The sequence below is a fragment of the Giraffa tippelskirchi genome, chromosome 1 (assembly GCF_054371585.1).
Source record: "Giraffa tippelskirchi isolate mGirTip1 chromosome 1, T2T-mGirTip1v1.2.pri, whole genome shotgun sequence".
Lineage (NCBI taxonomy): Eukaryota > Metazoa > Chordata > Mammalia > Artiodactyla > Giraffidae > Giraffa > Giraffa tippelskirchi.
In genome coordinates this window covers 205,181,148-205,200,113 of record NC_137275.1, presented here as the reverse complement: position 1 = coordinate 205,200,113, position 18,966 = coordinate 205,181,148, and the positions used below count along the sequence as shown (strand labels likewise).

General features: G+C 44.2%; 1 protein-coding gene and 1 pseudogene across 9 annotated transcripts in view; one reads left to right on the top strand and one right to left on the bottom strand.

Annotated features, from left to right (window-relative positions):
• Positions 1-456: 456 nt before the first annotated feature.
• The window catches only part of SPIN1 (spindlin 1), an 81,152-nt gene continuing 62,642 nt past the window's right edge, over positions 457-18,966 (top strand). For 4 of the 9 annotated variants that reach the window (XM_081572599.1, XM_081572561.1, XM_081572555.1 and 1 more), the window contains exon 1: positions 1,642-1,772. The gene's annotated coding sequence lies outside the window, so the exon portion shown is untranslated. Of the gene's footprint in view, positions 939-1,641; positions 1,773-2,372; positions 2,770-15,633; positions 15,971-18,966 lie in introns of those variants that run through there. The other 5 variants (XM_081572588.1, XM_081572569.1, XM_081572578.1 and 2 more) reach the window with 5 other exon arrangements.
• On the bottom strand, positions 15,494-15,896 carry LOC145516479 (ubiquitin-like protein FUBI pseudogene; annotated as a pseudogene).

Genomic DNA, 18,966 nt, shown 5'->3' with positions numbered 1-18,966 from the left:
AATTTCTGAGACCTATATGTGCATGCATTCAAATTTGTTTTTCTCCTGCTATCTGTCTTGTGTCAATTTTGTCATTAGTCCACCGCATAAGAACTCAAGAGAGAAATTTCTCCCTCTCCACTACTGTCTGGGTCATAAACATCGACTATTATGGAAAGTTAATTTCCCAACGCTTTCTCATTGGTAAGTACAGTGACACACTTTCGTACATCTGTATCTAAATTGGTCCTCTAGTTGGCCTGTGAACTTGCAATTCTTGCCAAGTGTGTCATCTGAGATGAGTACGTTGTTTCAACAGGCACGTATCAATCTTACTTGGAAGAAAAAGGTGCCAGCAAAATCCCACAGAGCAATGCTAAGCGACAATTGGGCTGCAGGTTACGGTGTACAGAGCACTTTCCAATAATACGTCTGTCATATGATTCGACAGCATTCGGGCAGGCAGTTCAGCTTTTCGCATTCTAGGAACCACGTCCGCCCAGTGACTCTCCGGAGGACGCCAGGGTGGTGGTGGGGTTGGGGGAGGGGAGGGCACCGGGTAAGTGGGGGAGGGAAGTGCTGGGCGAGAGTTGAGGGGGTATGAGGACGAGGGAAGAGGAGAGCGCCAGTCCTGGGATTGAAGCGGGTAGAGCTCCAGGCTGGGGTGCGGGGTAGGGATTCAGACTCCGGGTTCAGCCTGCGGGCACTGCACTCCTTCGGAGTCAAAACTGTTCCGGACTCTTCCTTCCTCTACCCCTCTTCCTGCAAACAACAACCTGACACTCAAAGGGCGTGTTGGGTGAAACAGAAGGCAAACAAGTTCGCGAGTGACCGTGAGAATGCCTGGCTCCTGACTTCTGCGGAAAGCCGAGCGAATTGGCCAGTTTGTGGAGGGGGCGGAGTACGGACAAGGAGGGAGTGCTTTGTCAAGCGCTGCAAAGCTCGTCCTCCCCCGCCAGGTAGGGCAGATGAGTGGGAGAGACCCGAATTTCGGCCGCGGTGGCGCAGTGTGGCGGTGGGGCCCGATCGGGAAGCCGTCGGCGCTGGGTGCTGCCTCTCCTCGGCCACCACAGCTCTGTCAGCGGATGGCCTTGTCAGGGTATTCCGCTTCTTCCAAAGGGGCGGCGTGTGCGACGCAGGTCGACTTGCTGCTTAAATTCAAGGACAGGGAGGGTGAGTCAATCGGTGAAAGCCCTCCCACCGCGCGAAAACGAAACTTCTAAGGATGCCAGACTTCCGGTGCAACCGGCGCAGTCCCTGGTTCCCCGGCCTCTGAGCACTTAATGCCGCCTCTAGGCGCGCAGCTGGGACCCAGCCAGGCCCCGCCCCTAGGTGAGAGCCGCGCCCGGCCCCTCCCCGCTGCTAGGCCCCACCCCGGCGCCAGGCCCTGGTCCGCTGTGCTTGGCTGCCAGGTGAGTGGTGCCAGACCCCGCCCTGCTGCACCACCAGGCCCCGCCCCACCTCCAGGCCCTCCCTTATTCGGTCCCGCCCCGCCGCCAGGTGAGCAGCCTCAAGCCGAGTCCTGCCGCCAGGCCCCGCCCCCTGTCCTCTAGGCCCTGCCCTCCAGCTGGAGCGCCTGCGCAATACGGCCCGTCGGGCCAGGGCCGGGCGGCGCTGCCGGTGCAGTCGGCGGGCGCAGTGCGCGTGCGCCGTGCGGTCGGGGGCGGGCGGCGGCGGCCGCGGAGCGGAGCGGGGGCGGGGCGGCGCCGTCTGGCTCGGTCGGGCCGGGGCGGGAGCGCGGCGCGGGACGGCAGGGCCCAAGAGCTGCGGACGGCGGCCTAGGAGGCCAGCAGGTGAGGCCTGTGCACCGCCGGGGAGCGGGCGCTGCAGCGGGGCCGCGGGCGGGGCGCGTTGAGGGGCGGTGGCGCCTGGGGAGCAGCGGGCCGCGGCGCATTGTCCGGGCGGCGGGCGGCGCCTGTACAGCGCCCCCTGCCGGCCGGGCTTCGGGCGGGGGCCTCGGGCTCGGGCCGCGCGCCTTTGTTCGCCGCCCCCGCCAACATGGCCGCCGCCCCCGGCCCGGCCGGCCAGCCCCGCGCGCTTTGTTCGGGAGGCCCTGGCACTCGAGCGGGCGGGGGGCGCGGGGTGGCTGGGCCCGCGGAGGGGGGGCAATGCGGCGGGCGCTGGCGGGGGGGCGGGGCGGGTGAGTGTTGCATAACCCGGGCTGGGCGGGGGAGGAAGGAATGAGACCCTCGGGGCCTGCGGGGGCGGTGTAGGAGTCCCCTGGGGCGGGGGTGGGGACTGGACCCCTGGGTGGTGGGAGGGGATGTCAGGGGGGAGGGGAACAGGCCCTCGGGGCGTGGGGAGGGGCTGGGGCGGAGGGTGGAAGGAGGTCGGGGTGGGAGGGAGGACTGGTCTCCGTAGCTAGAGGGCCGCTGGAACCGGACCACAGAAAGGGGAGGGGGTTCTCCGAGATCGGGACCCTCCGGAGGCCTGGCGTTGCTCTCCTACCCAGGGCTGTGTACCTACGACGGCGTAACCTCCCGGGTGGCTGCCCGGGGTTCTGCAGCAGTGGGCTTGGCGGAGAAGGTGGTTTTTCGGGGCTCTCGGTAACCCCCCCCTCATTTCCCCCGCCCCCTTGGCTGCCTGTCCACGCGCCTTGGGCAGCTCTGCGCGGGACTGGACGACGGCGGGCGTTTCTGCACACGCACACTCAAAGACACACACACACACGTTTCTTTTTCATCACGAGTGACCTTGAGCGCATTCCGCAAGCATTTGCTGAGATTAATCGCACGGCGCGGAAACTGCGCAGTGCCTACGGTTTGGCTCTGTTCATCTTTCCTATTGGGGGTGCGTTGTCGACTTTACCGGATTGAATTTTAGTGATGGCCTCAGCCATAAATGCCACGAAATAGGCACCCCAAATCTGTTTACGCAGTTGCTTCACGCATATTTGCTTTTTATGATTTGTGGGTTGGGATTCCTGGTTTTGGAGAGGGTTTTCCATGCACCTTGAAGTAGCAAATACAGATCTGCTGTACGTCAGAAAGCAACCCTCAATACATTTAAGTGTTAAAGGATTGCACTGTATAACATGACTTCTGCCAAAGACGACATACCTCCCCAAATGCGAATTCCTATATAACTTCTGTTGGAATTTTCTGGAAGGAACTCTGCGGTCTGAAGGGATTGATGGAGAGTACAGTAATTGCTTTCTACATAGCTTTTGTTAGGGAATGAAAACTAAACCTGTACTTGAGAGTGTATGTACCAGGACAGATTGAGTCTGTTAACCTTCTTAGAGGTTGTGAACTTTTAAGAGGTTGTGAAATTTCTGATGAGAGTCAAGTGAGATGAGGAAGCTTCTGCCCTTCCCCCAATCCTTGGTTAAGAGGCAAATACCGAAAATTATAGCTAACAATTTACAGAACCTGTATTATCAGACTTGATTTGTTGTTCAGTAGCTAAGTCGTGTCCGACTCTTTGTGATCTCATGGACTAACCTACCAGGCCCCTGTGTTCTTGGGATTTGACTTGATAATTACATGTAAAGGTCGTTAAATGTATGTCAGAATCGTCGATAGTAGGTGTGTGTTTCTTGTGAGAAAATAGAGTTTCTTTGAGTAGCAAAATGGTTACTTCATAATGCTGTGAAATGAGTTAAGGAAAGAGACCTTCAGTCATCTCGATGATTAACTTAGATTTTTTTTTTTTTTAAGATTTTCGATGATCCCCAGAGTTTTGATAGTACTCTTTCTTTATTTACTAGTTCAGAACCCAGTAATAATATTTACTTTGTTTTGGGTATATATATGAAGCAGCGTTTAAGGTGGTCGTCTTTGTGACATTCATGCTAAGAAATGCTACAGGAAAATCAAAGGAGTCCTTGGTCACCTTAGTTTCGTTAACAGTGCTATGTTCTTTCCTTTCCCCCCAGGGTCACAATTCACAGTATCTGGTTAATGGTGCTGAGAAATAGTACCAGCATTGTTTTTCATATTTGACCTTAGATACTTTCTTGTTCTTAGTGTGATATCTAGTAACACTCATGAAATCTAGGTAACGGTGAAATGTTGGTCATTGGTGTCCTTACAGGTAATGGTATCACTCATAAATCGTGGACTGGAAGGTTGATGTGATTTTTGTTTGCCTGTGCATCCTATTGGGAAAGAGTACCTCAGATTTGACTCTTATGGTATTGATATGATATCAGTTCAGTTCAGTTCAGTTGCTCAGTCGTGTCCGACTCTTTGTGACCCCATGAGTCGCAGCACGCCAGGCCTCCCTGTCCATCACCAACTCCCGGAGTCCACCCAAACCCATGTCCATCGAGTCAGTGATGCCATCTAGCCATCTCATCCTCTGTCGTCCCCTTCTCCTCCTGCCCCCAATCCTACCCAGCATTAGGGTCTTTTCCAATGAGTCAACTCTTCGCATGAGGTGGCCAAAGTATTGGAGTTTCAGCTTCAACATCAGTCCTTCCAATGAACACCCAGGATTGATCTCCTTTAGGATGGATTGATTGGATCTTCTTGCAGTCCAAGGGGCTCTCAAGAGTCTTCTCCAACACCACAGTTCAAAAGCATCAATTCTTCGGTGCTCAGCTTTCTTCACTGTCAAACTCTCACATCCATACATGACTACTGGAAAAACCATAGCCTTGACTAGACTTTTGTTGGCAAAGTAATGTCTCTGCTTTTAAATATGCTGTCTAGGTTGGCCCCATAACCTTCCTTCCAAGGAGTAAGCGTCTTTTAATTTCGTGGCTGCGATTACCATCTGCAGTGATTTTGGAGCCCAAAAAAATAAAGTCTGACACTGTTTCCACTGTTTCCCCATCTATTTCCCATGAAGTGATGGGACCGGATGCCATGATCTTAGTTTTCTGAATGTTGAGCTTTAAAAGCCAACTGTTTCACTCTCTTGTTTCACTTTCATCAAGAGGCTCTTTAGTTCTTCTTCACTTTCTGCCATAAGGGTGGTGTCATCTGCATATCTGAGGTTATTGATATTTCTCCCAGCAATCTTGATTCCAGCTTGTGTCTCTTCCAGCCCAGCGTTTCTCATGATGTACTCTGCATATAAGTTAAATAAGTAGGGTGACATAATTATGAGCTATTAATTTGAAGTCTTAACTAGAAGAAATTTAATTGTACAATGTTCTCTCTTCCCAGTGACTTACCTGATTGTATACAGTTAAAATCCATTGGCTGTACTCCTTAATTGTTAGCATTTTTTCCTCTGGTATGGTAGAAACAGATAAAAAGGGTACTACTGTTTTGGAAGAATTATGGTGGATTATTGCAGAGATTAAAAATAACAGTGTTGTTGGATATTTCTTTTAAATTAGAATTCTAATTTGTTGAGAAAAATTGATGTCATGGAAATACTTCCTTATTAGATGCTTAATTGTGTTTTCTTTTTCCTTTGAACAAAAAGAAATTGGAAACGGTGAATCCATAGTGAAAAAGATGTGAGCTCTGGAGTTGGACGTGGAGATTGAATGGCCTTCAACTCTGAAGAGTCTGGGTTGAAATCCAACCCCACTCCTTACTGGTCCAAAGCCACATACCTGATTCATCACATAGCCCTTCTAAGCACTGTTCCTCAACTATAAACTGGGATGAAACCTATCATGTAAGGCTATTACAATAGTTAAATGAAATGGATGTGTAGAGTTCCCAGTACAGTTCCTGAAATGCAGCAGCTGGTGCCAGTCATTGTTGATTTCCTTCTTCTCCATGCTTTTGAACTTTGCTATAGTTAGTAGTTTTTTTTTTTTCAACAATAGGTTGCTTAGTTGTGCTTGTCTTCTATTAAGTTTTTAATTAAACCTTTATTGGATGCTTATTTTTTGGCTTTTAAATTGCCATAAGTCATATATGGACATGATACATGAAGATGTGCCCTTGGAGACCTTACAGCTTGGTAGGGAAGATACCCAGGCATATGGTGAGACATCTGGGGAGAGAAGGTGATGTTCGTGCAGGGTGAAGAATATAGGTTAGAGGACAGCAGTCTAGATGAGGGAACAACAGGAGCAGAGTCATGAAGAGTGTTAGACCATTCTGGATTTGAATTACAATCAAAAGTTTTGCTGTGTTATCTGTTACTCCCACGTGAGTGATTCCTAGGGCTTCTGGATATCATAAGTTCCCTGTGAGTATTGATCATACAACTGCTGACGCCACTTAAGTTTGACATGATCAGTCTGCCTAGGAATGAATTTGGGGCCAGATTTTAAATAATTGAACATATCACATTAAGGTGGTTGCTGTTTTATCTGAAGGGTGGTGGGGAGGAAGGGTGCGGGGAGCATTAAACCTTCTGAAAGATGTATTGAAGGAATCTACCAGTGTTCCAGCTCAAGTTTACAAGCGTCTAGCCTGTTGAATAAGGATAAAGTAATTTGAAGCAAAGGCAGTTTGTCTGGAGACACTAAAATGTTAAATGTGTTGACTTTTTGGGGGGTGGGGTGGGTGATAGAGAAGGGATCAATTCATCATGGATATTGTTTTATCCAAATGTTGAGAGAGTAAATAAAGAGACTAATGAAGTATTTAAATACTACTTGAAATGTTTTTAGTTTGTAGTAATAAAAGGCAGGACAACTGTTTAAACTTAGATTATATTTGTTTGCTTATATTTGTTCTTCAGCTTGCTTATAGTTACATCCTTATAACTTGGGTTTAATATTTGGACCTGTCTGCAAATGATCTACATATTTATTTATAGATGGTCTATATAGTCATAGACATGTATGTCTATATGACCTACTTATCCATATATTAACTAATCATATCTAAATTAATATTCTTAGCATGAGTTTTAGGTCTTGACACAAGGGTAAGAATGTTCTTTTCCCTGTGTACAGGGTTGATTTGTTACTGTGTATTTCATTTTGCTTTCTCTTCTTTAGGATCACTGGAGACCTATGGAATTTTATGTATTCAGTGTGTCTTAATCAAGCAGTCAATTCTTTTTCCTCAACTTGTCCTTGTTTGGTCATGGCTTGGTCCTTTCAAACTAGTTTTCTTCCCTTGGATGTGACCCTGTTTACCTTTGAACTGTTTCTTGCTCATGTTACAAGATGCCTGAGACTCACTTTGTGCTTTTTCTGCCCAGTATCTATCAACCAGTTCTTTTAGCTCTTTTTATCAGGCAGTGGAGTTTAGATACCAAAATCTGGTGCTGTGTGTCCTTATTGCCGCTGAGATGTTCTTGCTGTCATTGGACAGACTTGTTTGAAATACTAGTTTTGATTTTGTGTTGCTAGTTCAATTCACATTTAACTTCATAGGGTTTTTACTTTGAGTTTATCCTTCTCTAATGTTAAAAATTTGCATTCGTATCAACTTTACTTTCCTTTATTCTACAGTGTAAGCATAGTAGTTTGAAAACATTTTAACAGTAGAATGATTGTAGGTTTCTATTTTATTCCCTTTGTTTTAAAAATGTTTACATTCTGAATTATAGAATTATTTGAAGACATTTTCTCTCTGATTTTGTAATCAGTTTGATTATTAGTTTGGTTTATTTGAATGAAATCCCTAACATTTAAGGATTGCTTTAATGTTTTTCTAAACGTATTTTTTTCAGTGTGTAAAACATTTATATAGTTCCAGAGTCAAAGCTACATTATAAAGGTGTGTTTACATTCTCCCTTCTTTTCCTATCTCTAAACTGTTCTCCTCCTGCTACATTTTTATTTCTGGTTTGTTTTTCCACTTATTTTTGCAATATAAGGAAACATTTTTTTACCTGCTTTTCTTAAAAAAAAGTTTGTGTATGCTTTTGTTTCCAAAAAGCTTGTATACATTGTTGTTTCTTCCTTGTTACTTAATATATTCTGGAGATCACTTCGTATACACTTCTATATTCTTGGTATGTACACTTTTGCGTGCTTGTAGTTCATTTCCTAAAAATATATATATATATAATGTTTATATTCTGCTGCTGTTATAAAACTATTGCAGTGAATAACCAATGTTCGATACATTGTTTTGTATTTGATCAGGTATAGTTTCAAGATAGTGAGATTCTTGCGTAAAAGGTAACTATGTCTGTATTATAATTTGTTAGTGTCAGAAATTACGTGTTTTTTAAAAAAAAAGGCAAATCTAATTATATCACTGTTTACATAAAACTCTCAGTGGCTTCCCCCTGCTTTAAGGACAGAGCTTCCTAGCAGGCCTCAACGGTGTGCATAATTTTTATCCTCTGGGGCTTTGACCTCATCTGCACTGCATCTCCCTTTGCTCCAGCCACGCAGGTGCTTCCCATATCTCCAGTGCCCATCATCTCTGCCGCTAGGGACTCTGGCACTTGTTCTTTCCCTCTTGCTGGTATGCTTTTCGGAGAAGGCAATGGCACCCCACTCCAGTACTCTTGCCTGGAAAATCACATAGACAGAGGAGCCTGGTAGGCTACAGTCCATGGGGTCGCACAGAGTCGGACACGACTGAAGCGACTTAGCAGCAGTAGCAGCAGCAGGTATGCTTTTCTGTCCAAATTTCAGTTATTCTTAGTCTGCCTCCCTTGTCTCAGGCATCACTTTTTGATGAAAGTGTTCATAAATTTTATATAAAGGTAGAATAGAGAATCTCCATATATCCATCACTTGCTACAGTAACCATCAATTTTCGGAAGGTTTTGAAGTTTTTTCTTGACTTTCATCAAGTCAAGTCCTTATATTAGAGACATTGCTGTCCTTCCAAGTGCTTATCAAAATTACAGGGTTAGTTTTGTTCACATGATTTAACGAGTTTTTGTTTTCTCAAAAAGGCTGAGCTTGAGAGCTGCTGCTGCTGCTGCTAAGTCGCTTCAGTCGTGTCCGACTCTGTGCGACCCCATAGACGGCAGCCCACCAGGCTCCGCCATCCCTGGGATTCTCCAGGCAAGAATACTGGAGTGGGTTGCCATTTCCTTCTCCAGTGCATGAAAGGGAAAAGTGAAAGTGAAGTCGCTCAGTCATGTCCGACTCTTAGCGACCCCATGGACTGTAGCCTACCAGGCTTCTCTGTCCATGGGATTTTCCAGGCAAGAGTACTGGAGTGGGGTGCCATTGCCTTCTCCGTTCTTGAGAGCAGAGATTCTTAATTGTTTTTGTCCATAAATACTTTTCTGGTCCTTAGCTCAGTTCTTGGGTTGTGAGGGCTCATATTCCCTGGGCCCTAGCTAGCATTGTCCAAAGGCAGATTGAGGCTGTGTGGTTAAATGTGTGGTTTTCTGTCCAGGGGTCTGTCAGACAGTCTTATTCAGAGTTCTCAGTTAATACAGTGTAGGAGCTGGTGATGCAGCTTGTTGATAAGGCTGCTTGTGTGCCTCATGCTAGAGTTGTAGTCCATAGGACAGGAATTTGAGAAAGAAAGGTGGAAGTGCCTTGGGGGAGAAAACAGATTGGAAGCCACAGCAAGACAGATGGAAAGCTGTGTCAGTTGTGTTGCTTCTGACCTTGGTTGTGTGGGCATCCAGAAAGAGCTGGGCCTTTGTCTTGGAGCTGACCACACAAACTTGGCCCGGGAGACAGAGACTCAGGGAGCCTGGGGGAAGGTAGAGTAGCTGTTGCAGCCTCGCATCAGTGAGGCAGTTGGGGAGTTAGTGAGTGCAGATGTCCTACCAGATGTGCCCTCTGCCTGCTGCACAGTAGTCTCTCTGTGGCCCACCCAGTCCTGAAACAAATACAAGGGAAATCCTGGGAATGCAGTTTAGCCTAGCCAAGTTAAAACATTACAAAGTGAAATGATGAGCTCAGAGTATTAAATTCCCAGTGAGGGTTCCACATAAGGGACCTGGAAGTTTCTGTGACTGCCCTTAAACTGCAAATTGAATTCCCTGTTAGTAGGTGAGAACTTTAATTGGTAAGGAGTGGGATCCTGAAAATTGTATTAGAGACATGGTCAGTTTCTGATTTAGCTGGAGATCTTGAACACCTAAATTCGGTTGGGCTACCTTTGCCGGTAGAAGCAGCCTTGCCATCCCCTGTCTGAACTTAATCTCTGTTTGCCTGAAAAACCTGCATTTGGCTTCCCCTAGAATCCTCCCAGAAGGCCCCAAAGGATGAGGTGCAAAGTGTGATTCATGAAGAGGTAGAACTACCCTCCAAAAGAGTTTCCCTGGGGGATAATTGTGGGACTGGATGTTAAGGGTCTGAGATGATGGTGGAGGGAATGTAAAGTTGAGTTAGACCAAATTTATTGATTTGGACAGGGCGCTAAACTGGGATCTGTAAATGCTGTGGTAGCAGTTGCATCCTGCGCTGACAGGTCTGTTAAATGGTCTTTTTTATTTAGAATTAATCATTAGGTTATAATTGGTAATTTTTGGTTACTCTGGTATTTTTGTGTAATCTTAAAAAGTTTTTCTTTAAATAGACTCAGTTCAATTCAGTCGCTCAGTTGTGTCCGACTCTGCAGCCTCATGGACTGCAGCACACCAGGCCTCCCTGTCCATCACTAACTCCCAGAGTTTACTCAGACTCATGTCCATTGAGTCGGTGATGCCATCCAACCATCTCACCCTCTGTCATCCCATTCTCCCGCCTTCAACCTTTCCCAGTATCAGGGTCTTTTCAAATGAGTCAGTTCTTCACATCAGGTGGCCAAAGTATTGGAATTTTAGCTTCAACATCAGTCCTTCCAATCAATATTCAGGATTGATTTCTTTTAGGATGGACTGGTTGGATCTCCTTGCAGTCCAAGGGACTCTCAAGAGTCTTCTCCAACCCCACAGTTCAACAGCATTAATTCTTCAGTGCTCAGTTTTCTTTATAGTCCAACTCTCACATCCATACATGACTACTGGCAAAACCATAGCTTTGACTAGACGGACCTTTGTTGGCAAAGTAATGTCTCTTGCTTTTCATATTGCTATCTAGGTTGGTCATAACTTTTCTTCCAGGGAGTAAGTGTCTTTTAATTTCATGGCTGCAGTTACCATCTGCAATGATTTTGGAGCCCAGAAAAATAAAGTCTGCCAGTGTTTCTCTGTCTGTTTGCTGTGAAGTGATGGGACCGGATACCATGATCTTAGTTTTCTGAACGTTGAGCTTTAAGCCAACTTTTTCACTCCTCTTTCACTTTCATCAAGAGGCTCTCTAGGTCTTCCTCACTTTCTGCCGTAAGGGTGCTGTCATCTGCATATCTGAGGTTATTGATATTTCTCCCAGCAGTCTTGATTCCAGCTTGTGCTTCCTCCAGCTCAGCGTTTCTCATGATGTACTCTGCATATAAGTTAAATAAGCAGGGTGACAATATACAGCCTTGACATACTCCTTTTCGTATTTGTAACCAGTCTGTTGTTCCATGTCCAGTTCTAACTGTTGCTTCCTGACCTGCATACAGGTTTCTCAAGAGGCAGGTCCGGTGGTCTGGTATTCCATCTCTTTCAGAATTTTCCACAGTTTATTGTGATCCACACAGTCAAAGGCTTTGGCATAGTCAATAAAGCTTTTTCTGGAACTCTCTTGCTTTTTTGATGATCCAGCGGATATTGGCAATTTGATCTCTGGTTCTTCTGCCTTTTCTAAAACCAGGTTGAACATCTGGAAGTCCACGATTCAGGCTGTACTGTTGAAGTCTGGCTTGGAGAACTTTGAGCATTACTTTACTAGCGTGTGAGATGAGTGCAACTGTGCGGTAGTTTGAGCATTCTTTGGCCTTGCCTTTCTTTGGGATTGGAATGAAAACTGACCTTTTCCAGTCCTGTGACTGCTGCTGAGTTTTCCAAATTTGCTAGCATATTGAGTGCAGTAATTTCACAGCATCATCTTTTAGGATTTGAAATAGCTCAACTGCAATTCCATCACCTCCACTAGCTTTATTCATAGTGATGCTTCCTAAGGCCCACTTGACTTCACATTCCAGGATGTCTGGCTCTGATGTGATCACATCATCGTGATTATATGGGTCATGAAGATCTTTTTTGTACAGTTCTTCTGTGTATTCTTGCCACCTCTTCTTAGTATCTTCTGTTTCTGTTAGGTCCCTACCATTTCTGTCCTTTACTGAGCCCATCTTTGCACGAAATGTTCCCTTGGTATCTAATTTTCTTGACTAGATCTCTAGTCCTTCCCATTCTGTTGCTTTCCTCTTATTTCTTTGCACTGATTACTGAGGAAGGCTTTCTTATCTCTCCTTGCTATTCTTTGAAACTCTGCATTCAGATGGATATATCTTTCCTTTTCTCCTTTGCTTTTCACTTCTCCTTTTCCCAGCTATTTGTAAGGCCTCCTCAGACAGCCATTTTGCTTTTTTGTGTTTCTTTTTCTTGGGGATTGTCTTGATCCCTGCCTCCTGTACAGTGTCACAAACTTCTGTCCATAGTTCATCAGGCACTCTATCAGATCTAATCTCTTGAATCTATTAAATGGACTCAGTAAAAGATAAAAGCAATCTTTTGTGCTTTCTCTTCATAATTATTCTTCACCACAAGTTTTAGTCCATAAAGTAGTGTTCACCTAAAGTGCATAGCTTTTAAATAAATAATTTACATAACTGTGGGACTATAATTTGGTAGAATCTTTTTGGAAAGTGGCTTCACTGAAGGAATATAAATTGCCTATACTCTGTTTTTATTTTATCACTTTTTAATTGGAGTATAGTTGCTTTGCAGTGTTGTGTTTCTGTGATACAAAAGCGTGCATCAGCTATAAGTATGCATATATCCCCTCTCTCTTGAGCCTCCCTCCCATCCCCTGCGTCCCACCCTCTAGGTCATCCCAGAGCACCAAGCTTCCTGTGCTTTAGGGCAGCCTCTCAGTAGCTGTCTATTTTACGGATGGTAGTGTGTATATGTCAGCGCTACTCTCTCAATCCGCCCACTCCCCCCCACCCAATGTCCATTCTCTACATCTGCATCTTTGTTCCTGTTCTACAGTTTGGTTCCTCAGTACCATTTTTCTAGATTCCATATATATTCCATGTGTACACGATATTTGTTTTTCTCTTTCTAACTTCCCTCTGCTGTATGACAGATTCTAGGTTCATCCACGTCACTACAAATGACCCAATTTTGTTCCATTTTATGGCTGCTGAGTAATATTCCATTGTATATATGCACCACATCTTTATCCATTCAACTGTCAATGGACATCTAAATTGCTTCCATATCCTAGCTGTTGTAAATAGTGCTGCTGTGAATGTTGTGGTACATGTGTCCTTTTGAATTGTGATTTTCTCAGGGAGTACGCCCAGTAGTGGGATTGCTGAGTCATATATGGTAGTTTTGAGAGTAGCATTGATGTTCTTGCTCAAATGAATACTAAGGTGAAGGTAAGAAGCGGGAGAGAGGGAGGGAGAAAAAGAGGAAAGAATTATTTTTTCCTTTGGCCCTCATCACCCTCAGCATCACCTTTGGGCTTCCCAGGTGGCTCTGTGATAAAGAATGTGCCTACTAATGTGGGAAACTCGGGAAACACTGGTTCGATCCCTGGGTCAGGAAGATCCTCTGGAGGAGGAAATGGCAACCCACTCCGATATTCTTGCGTGGAGAATTTCATGTATAGAGGAGCCTGGTGGGCTGCAGTCCATGGGGTCGCAAGGAGTCAGACATGACTGAGCACACACGGATGGTACTTTTATTCTTAGTTATTTAAGGAATTTCCACACTGTTCTCCATAGTGGTTGTATCTGATTAATAGTAAGTAGCCAATTCCCCTTTTGGTTTAAGGACAGTTAACTTCTCAGAGTCTTGCTTGTTTTTTTTTTCCAGAGAAATATACTGAAAGTACAGAAGTAATTACAAATCTGTGGTTTGTGACACACTACCCATGCAGCTGTTACTCATTTTTGTCATTCATTTCATTCACAGGTCACATAGAGTTGTAGTTTGTTTATGCATGTAATGATTTACTCATGTATTATCCCTGGCTGTTCATTCTCCTGCTGATAAATATTAGGTTGTTCCCACTTTGAGACTGTTCAGTTCCCCCCAAGGATAAGACAGGAAGTTGGGATTAGATTTTGCAGTATTGGGAGAAATACTTGTGACAGAGTGAACAGCCCCTTGTAGGTCTGATGCATGTGGAGGAGGAAGAAATTGAAGAGAATGTCTGGTAACTTAGGACTTACGTGCTGTTCTAAGAAAGTTTTAGCAAGGCCAGTGACGTGTCCTCTAGCCAAAGTTGGGACCAGTGGAGCCCCTTATCCTGCTGAAATGGGCCTCCTTTAGCATCCTGCCTACGGCCAGTCATTGGCTAGAACAGCCTGTGGGAAGCATTGGTCTGGGGGAAGGGCCATGATGGATTTAGAACCGTGCAGCTCCCCATGTTAGGTGATCCAGGAGTGTCATGGGGCTCGTGTAAGTGGATGTGCTGTGAACATTCAGGTACATGTTTCTTGATTGCTTTTCTGTTGGGTAGACTTAGGCTTAGAATTGTTGGGTCTTTTATGCCTATGTTCAGTGTTAGATAATGCCAGACGTCCAGTGTGGGTATACCTATCAGTTTCTTTTCTGGTGAATGCATTCTTGTGACTCCACATCCTCACCAGTATTAAGTTTAAATCTTTTCTGAGAGTGTGTGGCAGTATTCTTGCTTTTAGTTTCTGCCTCCAAAGTTAAGCATTCATGTGATTTGTCTTGCCCAGTGAAGTGTGAGCTGGAGAGACTTGTCACACAGACTTGAAGAGCAGTGGTGAGATTTGCCGTATTCCCTTCTTCTTGCCAGTGATTGTGTTTACAAGTGGAGCTTCTTGCGGTGCAGATCTTTAAGTGTCTAGAGCAAGCTGAGAGCTGGGGGCGGGGGAGGGCAAGAGTGGAGGAAAGAGGGAGAAGGCAGGGAGTGGGGATTTCTTTGGTCTTAAGCAACTAAGATTTTGAGAGTTGTTTGTAATCATAGCATATTCATTAACCTAGCCTGCCAGGTAAACTTTTTTTTTCTTATTTTCAAATACACTGTTATTTTTAAGGGCAGCTTTAGGTTCACAGCAATACTGAGTAGAAAGTACAGAGTTCCCTGTACCCCCGATCCCACACAAGCACAGCCTCTCCTATTAGCAGCATCCTGTACCAGATTGTACATTTGTTAGAGTGGATGAACCTACGTTGACATCATTGTCATCCAAGGTCACATAGAGTTCACTCTTCTTACGAAAATATTTGTTTATTTGGCTGTAGAAGGTTTTAGTTGTGGCATGCGGGATCTTCCATTTTCAGTGATGTGTGCGTGATCTTTAGTTGTGTCACGGTAGCTCTTGTGGCATGTGGGATCTATTAATGGTTCCCTGACCAGGAACCAAACCTGGGCCCGTGTGTTGGGAACATGGAGTATTAGTCTCCATGGACCACCAGGGACCACCCTGGACCACCAGGGTTCACTCTTGGTTTTATATAGTCTGTGAGTCTTTACATTTGTAATGTGTATCCACCGTTATAGTTATATACAGAATAGTTTCTTTGCTCTAAGAATCTTCTGTATTCTATGTGCTTTTTTCTGATTTCTGTTTTGATTCCTTTGTGGTCAGAATACTATATAATTAAAAGCTTATGACATTTTTTGAAGCTTGCTTTATGGCCTAACATACAATCTGATCAGGTTCTTTTTTTTTTTACATGTATGATTGGGCAAGTGGCTTTATTAGAGAAAGCCGAGATTACAGAGGACTTGAGAGTTGGCATTGGGGCCCTTCTTGCCCAGAGTGGGCACAACACTGACGAAGTGCTGGTTCTATTGCATAGGCCTCTTGGCCCAGCCTGTCTTCTTTTTCTCTTGTTTAGCCGTCTTGGGAGTCTGACCCTTACTTTCCCAGCGGGGGCCAGGGAACCATGGACCAAGCATGAGGCTGGCTACTTCCAGAGTGCTCAGAACCTCTCACCCACACTGGCCCAGGGTAGCCTCATCCTCTCGGGGCGTGCCTGCCAGGAGCAGGACTTGATCCAGTGCTCTCCAGCAAGACTACATGAGCTTTGATCTGGGCGACTGTCTCCTGGCTGCTCACCTGGAGAGTGTGTACCTCCTGTGCGCTGACAAAGAGCCGCATGTTGGCGACTAGATCATGGACACTGCTGCTGCTACCACAAATAGGGAGTGGAGAAAGAGGAAGCAGTAGTGCGGGTGAGCACATCCTTTCTGCCTGCTGCGTGCCGCGTCACTGCTCTGATCAGTTTTTGTAAATGACCTGTGTGTGCTTGGAAAGAGTGTGCTTGTACATTTGTTGGATGCAATGTTTCATGTTTGTTAGTTCAGCTTTGCTAGTTGTGTTAAATTCTTCTTGTCCTTTTTTCCCTTCGGTTTGCTGGTTGTATTGGTTACCAAGAGAAATGTATTGGTATGCTTATTTTGCATTTGTCTGTTTCTCCTTAATGATAATTTTTGCTTTATCTATTTTGTGGTTATGTTACTAGGTGCATACATGTTTAGCATTGCATATTTTCCTCACCATTGAGTCTTTTACAATAATTGTGTCCTTTAAGGCAGAAGTATTATTAGAGGTAAAGTTCAATTAGCTTAATATTAATGTAACTGCATTATCTTTTCTCTGATTAGTAGGTATAGTGTGTGCCTTTTAATTTTTTAAACTTGTATTTGCAGTCTTTCTGCATAATTCTGTGGGTTTTTCTGTTGTCAACAATACATAGCTGGGATTTAAAAAATCTAGTCTGACAATATTTCTTGTAACTGGAGTGTTTGGTCTATTGATATTTAACAAAGTGACTGACGTAGTTGGGTTTAAATATGTTCCTGTGTTTTCTGTTTATTGTACCTGTTTTATGTGTCTTTTCCTCATTTCTTTCTTTTTTTTTTTTTAACTCTGCTAACCTCAAGGTTACTTCAAACATGCATCTTTGACTTGTCAAAATCTAACGTTTGGTTCTTTCCCCCTCTTTTGTGGATGCTTAAACTCCATTTATTTTCACTTATGTAGCACAGTTGGTGCTGTTTTAACTCTGTGTATGTTTTATCTTATACATTACTAATTTGTACCGTAATAGCCATTTATTTTTTTTTTTAAACATTCATTTGACTGTGTCAGATCTTGGTAGTGGCCTGTGGGCTCTTCATGGCTGCGTGTGGACTTCTCTCCAGCTGTGGCATGCAGCCTCACTAGTTTCAGCGAGTGGTCTTAGTTGTCCCGTGGCTCGTGGGATCGTAGTTCAGTGACCAGGAGTCAACACGTGTCCCCTGCACTGGAGGGCAGAGTCCTAACCACTGGACTTCCAGGGCATTTAACTTAACCCTTTTCATTGCTCTTCATTCCTTGCTGTAATTCCCATCAGTCCAACTCCAGTGTCATTTTCTTTTTGCCTGAAGAACACTCTTTGTTTCTCCCCTGTTGTGTGACTCCTAATGGTGAATTCTGTGAGTGTGTGTTAGTCTAAAAATGTCTCAAACTGATTTTTCTTTTTGAAGGATATTTTTGATATGTATAGAGTTTTAACTTGTCAGTTTTCTTCTAAGGTGTTGAAAGAAGTTACTGAACTACATTTTCTTCTTTTTTTCTTAAGTAAACTGTCAGTTTAATATTTGCTCTCGTGGATAGAATCTTTTTTACTTAAATGCTTTTTATTTATTTATTTGGTCTTTCATTTTGAACAGTTTTTATGATTTTTTAATTTATATTTGGTGTGTTTATATTTTGTATTTTATGTATTTTTAAATTTATATTTTGTGTTTACAGGTCTTACTGAATCTAGGGTAATGGTTTTTGTTCTTTTGAGAAGTTTGCAGTCATTGTCTTTTAATGTATTTCTGCTGCCGTGTGTCCCAACCTTCCACGCCATTAAAACACTTGTGAGACTTTCCTGGTGTTTTACCGTTTGCATGCTTCATTCTTGGTATTTCCTCTGATCTCCCTTTGTTCACTTATTTTTAACAAGACTAGTTCACTGATAATCTGTCCATTGAGTTTATTTTGTTTTTTCACTTCTGGAAAATCTGGTTCTGTTTTCTACCAGAGTTTTATGTCTTACTTTTAATCACTTTGAATGTGATAGTTGCAGATGTTTTTTCATTTAGTTAGTTATTCCTGTTGACTTCCTCTGATAACTTACTTTAAAGGATAATTTTGTAACTGCAATAGCTGGCAGCCCAGTGGGTCTTTTTTTGATTGTTGTTATTTGTTGTTTCTGCTGGTTTTTATTTTGTCTCTTTGTGGGCTAACGTACATGGTTGCACATGTAGTAGATTATGATTTTTAAATTGTTTCAGATAATTTGGGCTCTGGGATGGTATTCCTGGAGAGGATTGATGCTTGCTGTTCTAGACATCTGAAGGATCAGGTGGCTTAGGATCATCTCAGCTAAGTTTTAAGGTAGAGATGAGTCTCTTACCATTCCCTCAGATCCCAAGAGCAGTTCAGGGTTCCATCTTACAGAGAGATGGATTTACTCGCCCTCTCCTTCCTTTGGAAGTCCCTGGGTTCTGGCCTTTGGCCCCTCAACTTGCAAAGTTGTTAGCCTTTAGCTGCCCCAAACACTTGGCCATTACCCTCAGGGATAAAAGTGGTTGCAAATTTGGGGTTTACCTCTCAAGGCCCTACCTCTGGAAGCACTATCTTCAAATTCTTTGGTACCTGCAAGCATGTGATTATGGTATGTGTCAGTGTGTGTGTTCAAGTTTTGGTCCGTGGACATTTTTAGTCATATACAGTTGTTCCTCAATATCTGCGGGGGATTGGTTCTAGTATCCCCCGAAGAAAGCCATGGATGCTCAAGTCTCTTCCATAAAACAACATAGTTTTTGCATGTAACCTATGCACATTCTCCCATATACTCTGTCATTTCTACATTATTTATAATACCTAATACAACATAAGTACTGCATAAGTGGTTGCAAATACAACATAAAAGCTGTGTAAGTAGTTACCAGTGCTGTGGGGGAGCTTTCTGGAAGTTTTTTTCCCGTGGATATTTTTGATCTAAGGCAGGTTGAATCTGTGGATATGGAACTCACAGATACAGAGGGTGAACAGTATAACAGTCAAGAAAATAGTGTAAAAGAACCCCCTTTGTCTCTGTGACACCACTCCAGTGATACCTTCTTGAGTTGGATAACTTCCTGGCTTCTGGTATGCGCAAGATGTTCCAGGCTCTTCATGTATTTCCTCCCCC